The following is an 18000-nucleotide window of genomic DNA, read 5'->3' as shown; positions in this document are numbered from 1 at the left end:
CATGGGCAACTGATGTTTTGTTCATGAAATCTTTTCCTACACCAATGTCTTCAAGAGTTCTACCTAACCTCTCTTCCAGCCAGTTTGGTGTTTCTGTTTTAATATTTAGATTTGAATCCATTTTGATTTTAGTTTAGTGCATAGTAAGAGATATAGGTCTAGTTTTAATCTTTGGCAAGTTGAAACCCAGTTTATCCAGCACAGTTTATTAAAGACACTATCTTTCCTCCACTGAGGGTGTTTGGCTCCTCTGTTGAAGATGAGGTGGCTGAGTATGTCTGGAGTTATTTCTGCATCTTCTAATCTGTTCCACTGGTCCTCAGGTCTTTTTCTTTTTCTTTTTCTTTTTTTTCCCAATTATCATGCCATGTTTTATTTTTTTAAAAGGTATTTTCAAAATTTCACACATGATTGCTCTTCTACACATAAGCAAAACATTTGATAACATTAGTGGTGGAACAGCCAAAGATCCATATGAGCCAAGACTATTCCCAACTCGTCGCAACCCTTAATCACAGCCTTGTCAGCAGTAGAACCAGAAGGAGCTGCAATATAGGCCACTCCACTCCTTTTAGCTCTGTCAACATTATCCCAGAAGGGAAAGAAGCCATTGGAGCTGAGGGCAACCTCACTTAATTTGTCAACTCACTCCCTCTTCTCTGCCTCAGTGAGTAATCCAGGGACTTCCTCAAACAGTGCCTTCCACTTCACCAAATCTTCATCCTCACCAGTGGTGCCAGTCACATACTGATCAATGGCACTGGAGATTTCTGCTCTCTTCATTCCTGTTTTAAACTTTATTGACAGCACCTGTGGGTGGTGTCTTAGCCACCAATAGTTTGCCTTATCTCCTGCAAGGCGTGTACAGTGTATCTGAGACTGCTGTCTTGCTCCAATGCCAATAACCTGCCTGTTCTTGGCATAGCACACAGAGTTGGACTGAGTATACCTGACAGCAATGGTGGCAACAATGAGGTTTCTGAGGGCAGATTCTGACAAATCTTTATTCTTGGTAACCATATTGATCAATAGTGACTTGTTGATGACACCATTGTTTATCTTCTGGCTTAAATGAAGACCAAAGAGAGTTTGAACTTCATTTTCATCTGGTTTGTAAGACTGGTCCATCTGAAGAACACAGTATTTTCTGTTTTTCTTTTTAGAAAGTATTTTCAAGGCTTCTTCTTCATATCCTGGGGCAATAATACCATCAGACACCTCTTTGGAGACAATTTTCACAGTTGGGACATCATAAACATCAGATAATGCAATAAAATCACCAAATGAAGACATTCTATCAGCCTCTCTTGCTCTTGCATATGCCATCGATATGGGTGTGAGGGTATTGTAGAGGTCATAGACCATGCAGACTCTGGCCTCGTCTTCACTGAGTGGGATTCCAACGGCAGCACCTGCAGGGCTGACGTGTTTGAAAGAGGCTGCAGCAGGAGGGTTTAAAGCTTCTCTGAGTTCCTTCACCAGCTGCCAGGCGTTCAAGGCTTCACACAAGTTGATGAACCCAGGAGCTCCATTGAGAACTGTGATGGGAAGCCTGGGCTTCAGCATGTACAGCTGGGCAGGGGTCTGATGAGGGTTCATGCCATATCTCAAGGGCATCTGAGAGGCTCCTTTACTGTACTGTTTCCTGAAGTAATCTGAAGTGGCTTCATTATACTGTGCCATGTAAGTGAATGCCTTCAAGGCTAACTGGTGTCAGGTCTCCAAGGAGGTGTCCTTACTGTCAGAGCTCTGCATCTCTGTGGACACCACCGCATAGTGTTCTGGCTCACACACCACTGTCAACTGAGAGTGGTTTTTGGCGGCAGCTCTCAGTAAGGTTACTCCACCAATATCAGTTTGCCCCAAAGCATTCTCAATAGTCATGTCTGGAGAGGCCACTGTCTTTCCAAAGGGATACAGATTACAGGCAATGACTCTTATAAGATTGAAATCAAGCTTGGCCATATCAGCATTATCTTCTGGGATATTACGAGCCAGGATTCCAGCGTGGACTGCAGGATGCAAGGTTTTCACACGACCCCCTAACATTTCAGGAAATTCTGTTAGCTCGGAGACATCTCTGACTGCCAGGCCAGCATCTCTGAGAGCTTTAGCAGTTCCTCCGGAAGCGACCAGATTCAAACCCAAAGACATTAGATTTCTGGCAAATTCCACAAGGACAGTTTTGTCAGAGACACTAAAGAGGAGCCATAGCTGCAGGTGTAGGGTCCAGGCGAGCACAGCGACAGCAGCGACACCACGTGCAGAGTGGGTCTGCGAGGTCACGGCCGGGCAGGGCAGGAAGCAGGTGGGCGGGACGGCATCCTGGGCTATCCCTCAGGTCTTTTTCTTTGCCAACACAATGCTGTTTTTACCACAGGAGCTTTGTAGTATAGTTTCAAGTTGGGGATTATGATACCCCCTACCTTGTCTTTATTGCCTAGCATTGCTTTTGCTATTCTAGGTCTCTTCTGGTTCCAAAAGAATTTTTGGATTGTTTTCTCAAGGTCCATGAAGTATGCTGATGGAATTTCAATTCAGATTGCATTGAATCTATATAGCAGTTTTGGAAGTATGGCCATTTTCACTATGTTGGTTCTTCCTACCCAGGAGGAAGGGATGTCTTTCCATTTTCTGATATCCTCTTCCATCTCTTTTTCAGAGTGCTATAGTTTTCAGAGTAGAAGTCTTTGATTTCTTTCATTAGGATGATTCCTAGGTATTCCAATTTTTTGGATGGTATTGTGAAAGGAATTGATTGCCCCATTTCTCTCTCAGTGAGTCTGTTGATTGTGTACAGGAAAGCTTTTGATTTTTGTGTGTTGACCTTGTATCCAGCTACTCTACTGAATTTGCTAATTAAGTCTAGAAGACTTGATGGAGTTCTTGGGGTCTTCTATATAGAGTATCATGTAGTCTGCAAGTAAGGACAATTGGAATTTTTCCTTTCTTATCTTTATTCCTTTTATTTCTTTCTTGTGTCTTTGATTTTCTCTTTCTTTCTCTGGCTAATGTTTCCAAAACTATATTGAACAGGAGTGGTGATAGTGGACATCCTTGTCTTCTTTCTGATTTTAGTGTAAAGGATTTCAGTTTTTGACCATTTAGTATGATATTGGCTTTTTGCTTTTTCATAGATGTCTCTTATCAAATTGAGGTAGACACCAACTATTCCAATTTATGTAGGGTTTTTACTATGTATGCTTGTTGGATTTTGTCAAATGCTTTTTCTTCATCTATGGAGATAATCATATGGTTTTTGTCCTTGTCTCTATTGATATAGTGTATTACATTTCTTGATTCGCATATATTGAACCATCCCTGCATCCCTGGGATGAATCCCACTTGGTCAGGGTGTATGATCTTCTTGATTATCTTCTGCATTCTATTTGTCAGTATCTTATTAAGGATTTTTGCATCTATGTTCATAAGTGAGATTGGCCTATAGTTCTCTTTTTTGGTTGGGTCTTTCTCTGCTTTGGGGATCAAGGTGATGCTTGCTTCCAAGAATGAATTTGGGAGTACTGCTTTCCTTTCAATTTCATTGAAGAGTTTAAACAGTAGTGGCAGCAGTTCTTCTCTAAATTTCTTGCAGAATTCAACAGTGAAGCCCTCAGGACCCGGAGTTTCTTGGTTGGTATGTTTTTTATTATGTTTTCAATTTCATTGGTTCATATTGGGTTGTTTAGAATTTTTAGGTCTTCTTCATTCAACTTTGGTAATTCATATGTATCTAGGAATCTGTCCATTTCTACTCTGTTTTCCATCTTATTGGTGTATAGGTTCTGGAAGTAGGTATTGATGATCCTCTGTATTTCTGCTAGGTCTGTTGTAATTTCACCCTTTTCATTCCTAATTGCATGGATTTGGGCCTTTTCTTTCCTTTTTCTGATAAGGTTGCCTAAGGGTTTGTCAATTTTGTTGATTCTTTCAAAGGACCAACTCTTGGTTTCATTTTTTGTGTTGTTCTCTTATTCTCCATTGAATTGATTTCTGCTCTGATCTTTATAATTTCCTCCCTTGTATGAACTTTCAGTTTCTCCTGCTCTTTGTTTTCTTGAAGCTTGAGGTTCAGCATCAGGTTGTTTAATTGGACTCATTCTGTTTTCCTAATATGTGCATTCACTGGTATGAATTTCCCTTGTAAGACTACTTTCATTGTGTCCCATAGATTCCGATATGTTGTATTGCCATTGCCATTTAATTGAAGGAACTGTCTGGTTTCTTCTTTAATTTCCTCTGTGACCCATTGGTTATTCAGAAGTGTGTTGTTCAATTTCCATGTGTTTACGTAATTTTTGCAGTTTGTTTTGCTATGGATCTCCAATTTCATCACACAATGGTCTGATAATATACAGGGGTTAACTTCCATTTCTTTGCACTTATTTAAACATGTTCTTTGAGTGAGTATGTGGTCTATTTTGGAGACTGACCCATGTGCAGCTGAGAAGAATGTGTATTCTGATTTTGTGGGGTGGAACACTCTGTTAACATCTGTTAAGTTCATTTGTTCAAGAGTTCGCTTGAGTTCTAGTATTTCATTACTTATTTTTTGTCTAGTTGATCTATTTGTGACAGTGAGGTATCGACGTCTCCCACTACTATTGTATTAGTGCATATATGACTTTTCATGCCCATTAGTACTTGTTTCATATAGTTGGGCACACTAGTGTCTGGTGCATAGATATTTATGATTGTCATCTCTTCCTCTTGGATTCTTCCCTTTACAAGGATGTAGTGTCTTTCTTCGTCTCTCTTAATCAGTGTTGGTTTGAAATCCACTTGATCTGCAAAGAGGATAGGTATTCCTGCTTTTTGGGGGGTTCCCATCACATGGAATATTTTTTTCCACCATTTACCTTTCAATCTATGAGTTTCTTTTTGAATTAAGTGTGTTTCTCGTATGGAGCATATTGTTGGATTTTGCTTCTTGACCCATTCTGCCAGTCTATTTCTTTTGATTGGTAAATTGAGACCATTAACGTTGATTGTTACAACTCATATATATTGGCTTATCATTGTCATGACTTTTTCTTTTCATTGGATTCTCCCCATTTATATTTAATTTCTTGTCACACCCAGTGGATTCATTTTCCTGTGCTTCCTGGGATTGTGATCCTCATTGTTTGTTCCTAGGATAATTTCTAAAATTTCTTGGAGTGCTGGTTTGGTATTCATGAAGTTCCTTAGGTACTCTTTGTCTTGAAAGTATCTTATTTCTCCATCAATTTTGAAAGATAGTTTTGCAGGGTATATCAATCTGGGTTAGAGATTGTTTTCTTTCGGGCTTTGAATATATCATTCGAAGCTCTTCTTGCTTTGAGGGTCTGTGTTGAGAAGTCTGCTGTGATTCTGCTGGGCTCTCTTGTATGTGATTTGTTTCTTTTCTCTAACTGCTTGTAGAACTTTGTTCTTCTGTTGAGTTTCTGGAATCTTAACAATTATATGCCTATATGTAGATTTTTTTTGATCAAGGCTAGTTGGAGCCCTATATGCCTCACTTATCTGTATGTCAAGTTCTTTTCCCCCACTTGCAAAGTTTTCTGCCATTACTTCTGTGAACAGTTTTTTATGTCATCTGCACTCTCTCCCCTTTCTTCATTGACTCCAATCAGTCTTGTGTTATTCTTCTTTGCATTGTCTAGCAGCTGCTGGACTGATTTCTTCTGATTCCTTACAATTTTGAAGCAATTTTTCTTTTCCTGGTCACTAATTGGAATCTTATCTTCTATATCTGAAATTGTGTCCTCACATTGGTTCATTCTGCTGCATAGACTTTCAATGGAGATTCGTATTTCCTGGAAATCTGCTTGTATCTGTTTTATGGATTCCATTTGTTTCCTGTGTTGGGATTCCATCATGTTCCTCAGCTCCTCTATTTTTTTTATCTGTGTCCTCTCTAGATTTATTGATCATGTCTTGCACTATGGGCACAATCTCTTCTGTTATCTGAGAAATTATTTGTGATTTCATTTTTTTACAGATCCTCTTTTGTTGCTAATTCAGGGAGTCCAGGTGGTTGAGTATCAGAGTGTTCCAGCTCCTTTCCCTTTGGGGTTGCTGTAGGTTATCTGGAAGTCTGGTTTTGAGACTTTTTTATGTGTCTATTCTTTTCAATGGTTGGGGAGGTGCTGTTGATGCCTGCATGGCTCACCTCCTCTGCCCTGGGAGTGGTGGAATGCTGGCCCAGAAGCCCTTTCCTCTGGGCTGAGAGTGGTGGAACAACATCCTGGAGGCTCCTACCTCTGTGCTGGGAGTGGTGGAAAGGCCTAGTCTATTTCTTTTGATTGGTGAATTGATGCCTTTAACAATGATGTTTATAACTGATACCTGTTGGCTTATCTTTGTCATGACTTTCTTTTTGTTAGATTCTCCCCCTTTGTGATTAATTTCTTGTTGTGCCTGATGGATTCATTCTGCTGGGCTTCCTGGGGTTGTGATCCTTATTTTTGTTTTCTAGGATATTGTTCAAAATTTTTGGAGTGCTGGTTTGATATTCATGAAGTTCTTAAGGTGCTCTTTGTCAAGAAAGCATCTTATTCCTCCATCAATTTTAAAAGATAGTTTTTCAGGGTACATCAGGAGGCTGTTTTCCTTTAGGGCTTGAAATATGTCACTCCATGCTCTTCTTGCCTTGAGGGTTTGCATTGAGAAGTCTGCTGTGATTCTGATGGGCTTTCCTTTGTATGTGATTTGTTTCTTTTCTCTAACTGCTTGTAGAATTTTCTTCTTCTGTGGAGTTTCTGGAATCTCAAAAATTACATGCCTATGTAAATTTTTTTTTTATCATGAGTAGTTGGAGTCCTATATGCCTCATTTATCTCTATGTCAATTGTTTTCCCCTGCTTGGGAAGTTTTCTGTCATTCCTTGTGTAAACATTTTTTTTTCTTTTTTTATGCCCTCTGTACTCTCTCCTGTTTCTTCTTTGACTTTGATCAGTCTTGTGTTATTCTTCTTTGCATTCTCTAGCATTTTCTAGCAGCTGCCAGATTGATTTCTCATGATCCCTTACTATTTTGAAGCAATTTTTCTTTTCTTGGTCACTAATTGCAATCCTACCTTCTACATCTGAAATTCTGTCCTCACATTTTCTCATTCTGCTGTGTAAACTTTCAATGGAGTTTTTAATCTCCTGGAAATCTGTTTACATCTGTTTTATGGATTCCATTTGTTTCCTATGTTGAGATTCCATCATGTTCCTCAGCTCCTCTATTTTTTTATCTGTGTCCTCTCTAGATTTATTAATCATGTCTTGCACTATGGACACAATCTCTCTTGTTATCTGAGAAATTATTTCTGATTTCAGTTTTTTCAGATTCTTTTTGGTTGCCAGTTCAGGGAGTCCAGGTGAGTATCAAATTGTTAGATCTCATTTCCCTTTGAGGTTGCCTTAGGTGATCTGGAAGTCTGGAAGAAGATTTGTTTATGTGTCTTCTCATTTCAACAGATACAGCCTGCTGTGTCTTTGTTGAAGCAACTTTTTACTCACCCAGTCGTCTTCAATTCTCAGTAAGCCACCAAGCAGCCTTTTCTCTGCTGCTCATCAGTGTACCAATTTCTGTGTTCTGACCGGTTGCCTTCTGGATCCCTGAGCTGACCTATTGTTTGGGTGGGCTTCTGGCTGGGGTCTGTGCATGCTTGGGATGGTATCTAGGCATGCCTCTGGCTAGGGCTTGCTCCCCTATGTAGCTGTTGTCTGGGAGGGCCTTTGGCTGGGATTGTGTACCCCAGACCTTGGTGTCTTAGCAGGCTTCAGGCTAGGGTCTCCATTCACTTATTGATGGTATGAGGTGAGCCACTGGCTGTTGCTTGTGTGCCTGTGCATCTCTATTCCAGGCAGGCCCTTGGCTTGGGCCTGCTTGCTCAAGCAGTGTGGTGTCAGGTGAGGGCCTGGATGGACTTGCCTGAAGCCAGGAGGCTCTGGTCCACACGGCTGCTCGTCAGGATCTGGGTGCACTTACTGATGGCATGGGGTGAAAGGCTATATTTTTAAATTACTACAGTTATATCACAAAACACTTAGAAGAATGAAGTATGCAAATGCTAGGAATGATAATAATTATAGCTGATTAAATATGATCTAAAATAAATAATCATTGTTAATCATTGTTATCCTGTCATACTAATGAGCATTAGAAACTCCTCTTCAGGGGCATGGCTACACACATTGGCCATCTTCTCTCCATCCCTCTGTCCCCCACAACCTTCTCATGTTTTGGTAGCTATTATTCTGTTCTGCACTTCTTTTCATCAACTTTTTAGCTTTCACATATATGTGAGAACATGTGATATTCATCTTTTTTGTGCCTGACTTATTTTACTTAACATAATGTCCTCCAGTTACATCCACATTGCTACAAATGACAGAATTTCATTACTTTTATATCTCAAATATATATCACATTTTCTTTGTTTATTCATCCAGTTAGGTTGGCTATTGTGAAAATGTTAGAATAAACATGTGAGACTAGATGCCTCTTCAACAAGGATTTCAATTCCTTTGAGTATATAAATTTTTGTCTTTTTGATAATACTCATTCTAACTGTAGTGAGAGGATATCTAATTGTGGTTTTCATTCACATTTCCCTAATGATTACTGATGTTGAACAATTCTTCATATACTTGTCAGCAATGAGTAAAATTGAGAAAGTTATGTAGATGATATGTGTATACAAATTTATCTATCTTTTAGATTTTCCAATTACGTTGACATATAGTTATTCATAATAGTTCCTAGTGATGTTTTGCATCTCTGTGGTGTCAACTGTAAGGTCTCCTTTTTCATCTCTGGTTTTATTTATTTATGTTGTTTGTCTTGTTTTCTTGATTCGTCTAGCTAATGTTTTGTCAATTGTTTATCTTTGCAATAAAGTGTTCATTTTATTCATCTTTTGTATTTTTAAAGTTTGAGATCTAGTTTTATTCCATCTTTGTTAGAGAATATATACACTATGATTTCAATGTTTTTGAATTTATTGAGACTTATTTTGTTGCCTAAGATCCAGTCTAGCCTCAAGATGTTCCATGTGCTGATTTGAAGAGGTGTATTCTGCAGCTGTTGAGTGGATGTTCTGCAATGTCTGTTAGATCTATTTAATCTATAACATGCTCCAGTAGTTTTTTTTTTTTTTACTTTTTTTGTCTCAATAATCTGCTTATTGGTGAAAGTGATATGTTAAAGTCCCCAACTATTGTTATATTACAGTTTAGCCTTGCTTTTAGATCTAATGATATTTGCTTTATGTAATTGGGTGTTTCACTGTTGGCTACATACATATTTATAATTGTTATTTTCTCTTCTTGCATTGGTCTCTTTAGAACAGTATAACAACTTTGTTGCTTTTTATGGTTTCTGATTTTATATATATATTTGTTTCAAGTTCTTTCCTTAATATTTTTTTTGACTTTTATTAGTACATGTTTGCAGTACATGATTACATTCATGTAGTGTTATGACTTGTGTCTAGATGTCCCCCCAAAACCTGATGCAGTCATAAATGAAGCTTTTTCAGAGGTGGCTGGATCCAGAGTGTGTGAGGCTGAGGTTGATTTATGGTACAATGCTAAGATGAAGGACACTAAGAATAAGGGTGTGTATGTGCTACCCACTGTAAATAGCCTGAATAAGATATAAGGGATAGAAAGAGCTATGGTCACCTTTCTTTGGAGCCAGTAAACTATGGACTGAAACCTCTAAAAACTGTGAACCAAATAAATCTTCCTTCCTTAACTGTGGGTGTCAGGTCTTTTTTCTCAGCAATTAGAAAAGTAACTAATCCTGCTGGTAAAGACCAGGCCCAGGAGGTTTCTTCTGGGAAGAAGGACTGCATTGGCTATTGAGCTCCTGATAATGTATGTTATATCTTGGCAGAAAGTTTGCATTTTGCTTACGTCCAGAGACTTTACCTGAGACTAAGATTAAGGGCAGCAGACTAATTAATCTAGCAGAAGAAATTTAAAGGCAGTCACAGTCTAATGTTGAGGCAGTGGCATGGAAACTGTTGGGGGCTTTCAGCCAGATTTATGTTGAGAATCAAGAGCAAAGAGCCAAGCAGAATAATTTAAAATGTTTTGAGCTAGGCCAGAAAGAAACTTCCATCAAAGTGGCCTGCTAAGATGGAACAGAGCAGAAATTGGTCACTGAAAAGACTAGCATGAAAAAGCCAAGTATTTCACAAGAAGACAACAGAAAAGATGGCCTGAGGACATCACAAGAACCAATAGGACTCCAGCTTCTACAGCCTCAGAGTTGCAAAGATGAAAGATTTTGCTTTGAGAAGAGAGCCCCAGAGTACTCTGTTCCAGAATGATAGCAGCCTAAGGAAATTATTCCTTGGGATTTGGTCCATAGACAGTGGACTCCTACAGCCAAGAGAGAAGGAAGCCTGACTACTGCTCTAGTTAACAGCAGAGGTTGGTGTCATTCACATAGTGCTGGTTTTAGGTGCAAACAGAATGCAAGAGCTGTGGGGTCAAGAAGGCTTCTACTTAGATTTTAGAACACCTGGGAGGTCAAGCAGTGTGGCCCTGAGAGAGCAATGTGTAAAGCTATGAGTGTGAAGTGAAAGGTGCAAGGGAAACCCAGAACTTTGGAGAAGCCAGGAACATGGATTTTTTTGAGGAAAACTGCAAGGAGGGAGCAGTGCCAGTCTAAGAGAATCCATGGGAGCTACAATCACAGGCAGTGGTGTAGGGGTGGGGCCACTCAAGCCCTTTGGAGTTCCCAACTTTCCACAGATTGCCAGGGATACTGGAAGTGGAACTGTGGGATTGAAGCCTTAAATCTCAGGAGACTTTGGACTTGGACTTTTCAGCAATGCTAAAACTATTAGGACTTTGGCAACTCTTAGAGATGGACTAAATGACTTTTGCATAAATGGATGTGCATGGGTCTTTGGGAGGCCAGGGGTGAAATGTTATGGCTTGTGTCTAGATGTCTCCCCAAAGCCACATGCAGTCATAGATGGGGCTTTTTCAGAAGTGGCTGGATCTAGAGTGTGTGAGCCTGGGATTGATTCATGGTGCAATGCTGGGATCAAGGGCATTAGGGTTATGAGTGTGAGCACTATCCACCCTAGATAGCCTGGATAAGATATAAGGGCTAGAAAGAGCTGTGGTTGCCCCTTGCTTGCTTTGCTGCCTTTTGACCACCATGAACTGTTTCTCCTCTGCCATGCTTGTCTGCCATGCCAACCTGCCTTGGAGCTAGTCAACTATAGACTGAAACTTCTAAAAACTGTGAACCAATTCAATCTTTTCTACTTTAACTGTGGGCATTGGGTGTTTTGTCTCAGCAACAAGAAAAGTAACTAAGACATATAGGGAATTGGTACATATGCATAACAAATTTCAATTCTTTTTTTTCCCTCTTCCCTCCATCCTCTTTTTACTTTTCCAGTATCAGATTCATTTATCTACAAGACCTTATAAAGTTAACTACCATATATACAGATTGAAAAGCAGATTTATAAGCCAAAGAATATACAAAACAGGTATAATTGTACTAAGTCAAAATATACTTTTAGATACATTGTATTTGCTGGATTACAATACCTTTCTCTCTCTCTCTCTCTCTCTCTCTCTCTCTCTCTCTCTCTCTCTCTCTCTTCCTATTATTTGACTTTTATTTCATAATAAAATGATAATTTTTTATACAAGAAAAATCTTGCAATGTTTAACCTTATGTGTCTGAATTACTTCACTTAACATTATGGTCTTAAGATGCATCCATTTTCCTACAAATGACTCGTTTATCCTTTTTGGCAGAATAATATCTATTGTGTATAAATACCACATTTTCTTCAACCATTCATCTGTTGATGGACATATAGGCTGTTTCCAAGAGTTAGCTATAATGAATTGTGCTGCTATAAACATGGGTGTGCATATATCACTGTGGTATGATGTATTTAACTCTTTTGGAGCTGAGTCAAATGGAATTTCTAGTTTTAGTTTTTTGAGGAATTGCCATACTGTTTTCCATTGTGGTTGTATCAGTTTACTGTCTCATCAACAATGTAGAGGGGTTCTTTTCTCCCTACAGTCTTGCCAGCATTTGTTATTCATTGATTTCTTGATGGTAGCAATCTATCAGATATAAGTACAATTGCTCCTGTTCACTATTGGTTTCTATTCATCTGGAATATCTTTTTCCATTCTTTATTTTTAGTATATATATATATATATCTTTATTGGTGAAGTGAGTACCCTAAAGATAGTATATCATTAGATCTAGTTAAAAAAATTTGTTTTATTCATTCAGCCAGTTAATATTTTTTACTGGGAAATGTAATCATTTACATTCATGGTTATTATGGATAAGACATAATTTTGTCATTCTGCTAACTTTTATCTGGTTGTTTTCTATATCCTTTGTTTTTTTCTTCCTCTATTGTTTGTATTTGTTATTTGGTTGTTCTATATTTATAAGCTCTCATTCTCTTGTCTTTCTTTGTTGTATCTGCTCTACTGCTGAGTTTTGTGCTTTTGCATACGTTCATAATGGTAGTTATCCTTTTGTTTCCAGTGGTCATAAACTCCCCTGTTCTGCTTTTCTTCGTCTTTATTTGTCCTTCACTTCCAAATAGTAGCTTTACTAAAAATAGTATTCTTGGTGGGCAATTATTTTATTTCAGAACTTTGAATATATTATTCCCATTCTCTTCACTTGCAAAGCTTCTGCTATGCTGTTTTATTTTCTTCTGCTGTTTTAAGAATTTTTTCTTTGTCTTGTAATTTTGACAGTTTGCTTGTCATAGGACTTAGAGAGGATCTTTTTTGGTCAAATCTATTAGAGATCCTTTGGGTTTCTTGGACCTGAATATCTGTCTATATCTTTTCCAAGGTTTGGAAAGTTTTCTGTAGTCATTGAATAAGTTTTCTAAGTCTTTTCCTTCTAGAACTTTTATAATGAAATGTTTTGCTGATAATCACTTATAAATAATGAAGGCTGGGTTATTTTAAAATATCTTCCTTTAAGCTCAGAAATTCTTTCTTCTGAAAAACACATTCTGCTGGGGCCAGGGATTTAGCTCAGTGGTTTTGCAGCCTGCCACCCAAGAGCAAGGACCTGAGTTCAATCCCTGATACCAAAAAAACCAAAAAACAAAAAAAACCCCACATTCTGCTGCTGATGTTGTTAAGTGTATTTTTTTCATGTTATTAGTTGAGTTCTTGAGCTCCAAGATTCTTATTTTTAAAAAATAATACCTCCTCTGAATTTCTCAATAATATCAGGAATAGTCTTCATAATTTTATTAAATTGTCTGTCTATATTCTCTTTTAACTCATTAAGTTTCTCTATAATCATTCTTTGGAATTATTTTTCAGGTGGTTTATCAACTTTCTAGTCTAGGATCTGTTGCTAGGGAGGGATTATGTTTCTTTGCAGACATTGTCTTATCTTCCTTTTAAAAGTTTTTATTTGTCTCTTTGTTAGTAACTACATGTAAGGTGGTTCAGTTACTTCAGTTAATTTTATTGAGTGGCTGTCATAATAAAAATTTTGTGATGGTGACTTGTCCTAGGATGTTGGTTGGATATGCCATAAAAATTTTGCTTCTAGAGGGGCACTTTAGTGTTTTTCAGCTATAACCCATGCTGGTGATGTCTGCCAGTTATTGTTGATCTAGGACTCAGATGTGGACATTTACTACCAGCTGGGATGTAGCTCCCTTAGATGGACAGGTTCACTCACAGGTCAGAGCATGTGGTACCTGGATGTTTCAGAAAGGCACCTATCAATTTCTGCAGGTTGTATGAGGGTAGGATCATCCTGTTGTGCCCAGATTGGCACAATGCAGCATGTCTGGTAGTGGGATGAGCTACCAGAGCCATATAGGTCCAGGCCACACTAGTGAACATAGGTGCTGTGTCTGCTAATGTCCAAGGGCTGCATAGGTGACTGTGTGATCTCTAGGGGATGACATGGTTAATTAAGGTCTACCTAGCTGCTTTCTCTGACTGACAGTGGGGAGCCAGGTCTGAGCATCTGCTTCTCTGTGACTCAGTGGGCCAAGCTTCTGAGAATGAACTGCTCAACTGCTTCTTGGGGCCAGAAGGCAATAAACAGGGCTACTTGGTTGCTTCTCGTGGTCCGCAGGAGGCCAAGCCACTCAGCAAAGCTGATCCATTGCTTCCTGGGGTAATGGTAATGAATAAGCACACAAGGCTGCCTGGGTACCACCTACACCAGCTGGAGAATAGACAAGGCCATATGATTTCTGGGAGACTTTGTTGATGAGGTGCTGAGGCTGTAAGCCAAAATAAACCTCTCCTCTTTTAACCAATACTTGGAGAAAACTCCATGAGAGTTGCCTGTGGAAGCCATGAAAATGTACTATTCTAATGTCCCACAGTGGACATTTAGTGCAGGCAATTGATGGTGAAGGCTTCAGTTGTAGTCCCTTTGCATTTACCACCACTTTGCACAGAATCTCTATTTCCATATGAATATGGCACATTTGTTACAATCAATGAGCCAATAACACATTAACTAAACTTCTTTCTTTACACTGAAGTTCACGATTCATGTGGTACATTTCTATGATTCTCCACAAATGCATAAGGTCATGCATCCACCATTGCAATATCACACAAAACAATTTCCCTACCCTAAAAATCCTCTGTGCTCCATCTGTCTATCCCTCCTGTCCCTGCTCTGCCAACTCCTAGAAACCGCTGATCTTTTTAATGTCTTTACAGTTTTGCTTTTTCTACAGTGTCATAGTTTAAATCACATAGTATGCAGCATTTTCATTTCATACTGGCTTTTTAAAATTAGCAATATATATTTAATATTCCTTCCTCATTATAGATTTATAGCACATTTGGTTTTGTTACTGGGTAATAGTTCCAATGTATGGATGTACCATGTTTATGTATTCATCTGCTGAAGAACATCTTGGTTAGCTTCTAGTATTTCTCAATCATGGATAAAACTAATGTAAATATTTGTATGCAGGTTTCTGTGTAGACATTAGTTTTAAACTCAGTTGGTTAAGTACTTAGGAGTGCACCTGCTAGATTATATGGTAAAAGTATGCTTAGCTTCATAAGATACTGGCAAAATATTTGTCAAAATAGTTATAAAATGTTGCATTCCTATTATCGGTGAATAAGAGTTTCTGTTCTATATCCTTAACATTTGGACTGGCAATATCATAGATTTTAGCCATTGTAACACTTCTTCTTTATTCAAAAATTCTTTTATTGGTAAATTTTAGGTATACAATATATTTACATTTCTGATTGGGAACTTGTAACTTTACATGATGTATCTTGGTTCTTATTTTTTCCCCATTCCCAGCCCTCCCTTCACCCCCTCCACCCTTCACTATTTATAAAACTTTGTTTCCATTTTTTCCATTTCTCATAATTTTTCCTTTACCTTCTTTCTTTTCCCCTGCCCCTCCCACTACCCCTACCCCTTTGGACCTTTTCTTCCTTTTTGCATTATCAATTATTCATTCTAATCATTGGTACATTTTAGATATACAATATAATGACATTCATCATTGGAAATTTAAACCTTTACATACTCTGTTTTGGTTCTTATTTTTCCCCCTTCCCTTGCCCTCCCTTCAACCCCCCCCATCCCTCCCTATTTACAAAGACTTTGTTTCCATTTTTCCATTTTCTCATATTAATTCCATTCCCTTCTTTCCTTTTCCGTACCCCTCCCACTTCCTTCCCCTTTTCCCCTTTCCTTCCTATTTCACATTATATATTATACCTTTTATTCCTTATTTACACATTCAGTTTCTCACACTAGAGAGACTATTCAGTATTTATACATATGTGTCCTATTTATTTCACTTAAGAGTATTACCTCAATGTGCATCCATTTAGCTATAAATGTCTCTAATTTCCCATTTTTTATGGTGGAGTAGTACTCCATTTTATTAAAAACCCACATTTTCTTTATCCAGTCCCTAGCTGGTGGGCTTTTGGGCTGTCTCCAAGTTTTAGCTATTAAAAATTGTGCTGCCATGAACATGGGTACACATATATCACTGTGGTATGATTCTTTTAATTCTTTGGGGAAGATACCCAGCAGGGGAATAATGGGGTCAAATTGAACTTCCAGTCCTAGTTCTTTGAGGTATCTCCATACTGATTTCCACAGTGGTTGTACCAGTCTACACTCCCACCAGCAATGGAGCAGGGTTCCTCTTTCCCCACAGCCCCACCAGCATTTGTTATTGGTTGATTTCATGATAGCAGCCATTCTTTCTGGAGTGAGGTGGAATCTCAGTGTTCTTTTCATTTGCATCTCTCAAATGACCAGTGATGATGAACATTTTTTCATGTATTTATTTGCTATTTCTACTTCTTTGTCTGAGAAATGTCCATTCATTTCAGATGGCCATTGTTGGATTGGATCTTTAAATTTGGGAGGTCTGATCTTTTTAAGTTCTCTATGGATTTGTGATAGTAGGCCTTTGAAGAATAGTGGGTGAAGACTTTTTCCCACATTGTGGGTTGTCTCTTCACACTGCTGGTGATTTCTCTTGCTGTACAGAAGCTTTTTAATAAGAAGCAATCCCACTTGTTGATTCTGCTAGTTCACAGGCAACTGAGGTTTTGTTCATGAAATCTTTTGCTACATCAGTGTCTGCAAGAGTTATACTTAACCTCTGTTCCAGTTGGTTCAGCATTTCTATTTGAATATTTAGATCTTTAATCCATTTTGATTTTAGTTTAGTGAATGATGAGAGATATAGGTATATTTTTAATCTTTGACAACTTGAAACCCAATTTTTCCAGCATCTTTTATTAAAGAGGCTATCTTTCCCTCAGTGAGGGTGTTTGGCTCCTTTGTCAAAGATGAGATGGCTGAGTGTGTCTGGTGTTGTTTCTGCATCTTCTAATCTGTTCCACTGGTCCTCAAGTCTGTTTCTTTCCCAGTACCATGCAGCTTTTATCACAGTGGCTTTGTAGTATAGTTTCAAGTTCAGGATTGTGATACCCTTGCCATGTCTCTGTTACCTAGAATTGCTTTTGCTATTCTGGGTCACTTCTTGTTTCAAATGAATTTTTGGATTTTTTTTTCAAGGTCCCTAAAGTGTGCTGCTGGGATCTCAATTGGAATTGCATTGAATCTATATAGCAGTTTTGGAAATATGGTCATTTTCACTATATTGATCCTTCCTACCCAGGAGCAGAGGATGTCTGTCCATTTTCTGATATCTTCTTCAATCTCTTTTTCAGAGTGCTATAGTTTTCACTGAAGAGGTCTTTGATTTCTTTCATTAGGTTGATTCCTAGGTATTTCAGTTCTTTGGATGCTATTGTGAAAGTAATTATTTGCTCTATTTCTCTCTCAGTGAGTCTGTTGTTCATGTAGAAGAAAGCTATTGATTTTTGTGTGTTGACCTTGTATTCAGCTACTTACTGAATTTGGTTATTAAGTATAGAAGACTTTTGATGGAGTTCTTGGGGTCTTCTATGTAGAGTATCATGTCATCTGCAAATAATGACAATTTGACTTCTTCATTTCCTATCCTTATTCATTTTATTTTTTTCTCTTGTCTATTTGCCATGGCTAATGTTTCCAAAACTATATTGAACAAGAGTGGTGATAGTGGAAAACCTTGTCTTGTTGCTGATCTTAGTGTGAAGGATTTCAATTTTTGATCATTTAGTATGATACTGGCTGTTGGCTTTTCATAGATGGCTTTTATCAGTTTGAGGTAGAGACCATCTATTCCAATTTTTGTAGGGTTTTTATCATAAATGCATGTTGGATTTTGTCAAATGCTTTTTCTGCATCTATGTAGAAAATCATGTGGTTTTTGTCCTTGTCTCTGTTGATATAGTGTATTACATTGATTGATTTTTCTATGTTGAACCATCCCTGCATCCCTGGGATGAATCCTGCTTGATCAGGGTGTATGGTTTTCTTGATGATCTTCAGCATTCTATTTGTCAGTATCATAGTAAGGATTTTTGCATCTATGTTCATTATTGAGATTGGCCTATAGTTCTCTTTTTTTGA

The 18000-nt window shown here is 38.2% G+C and overlaps 1 pseudogene; it reads right to left on the bottom strand.

The window, feature by feature from the left end:
* Positions 1-235: 235 nt before the first annotated feature.
* Positions 236-15178, bottom strand: LOC101697692 (bifunctional purine biosynthesis protein ATIC pseudogene; annotated as a pseudogene).
* Positions 15179-18000: the final 2822 nt, after the last annotated feature.

Source organism: Heterocephalus glaber, unplaced genomic scaffold, assembly GCF_053883595.1.
Source record: "Heterocephalus glaber isolate CG9 unplaced genomic scaffold, H.glaber_assembly_v1.0 deba00001553, whole genome shotgun sequence".
In the NCBI taxonomy this organism is placed as follows: Eukaryota; Metazoa; Chordata; class Mammalia; order Rodentia; family Bathyergidae; genus Heterocephalus; species Heterocephalus glaber.
This window is presented reverse-complemented; position numbering and strand designations above follow the sequence as displayed.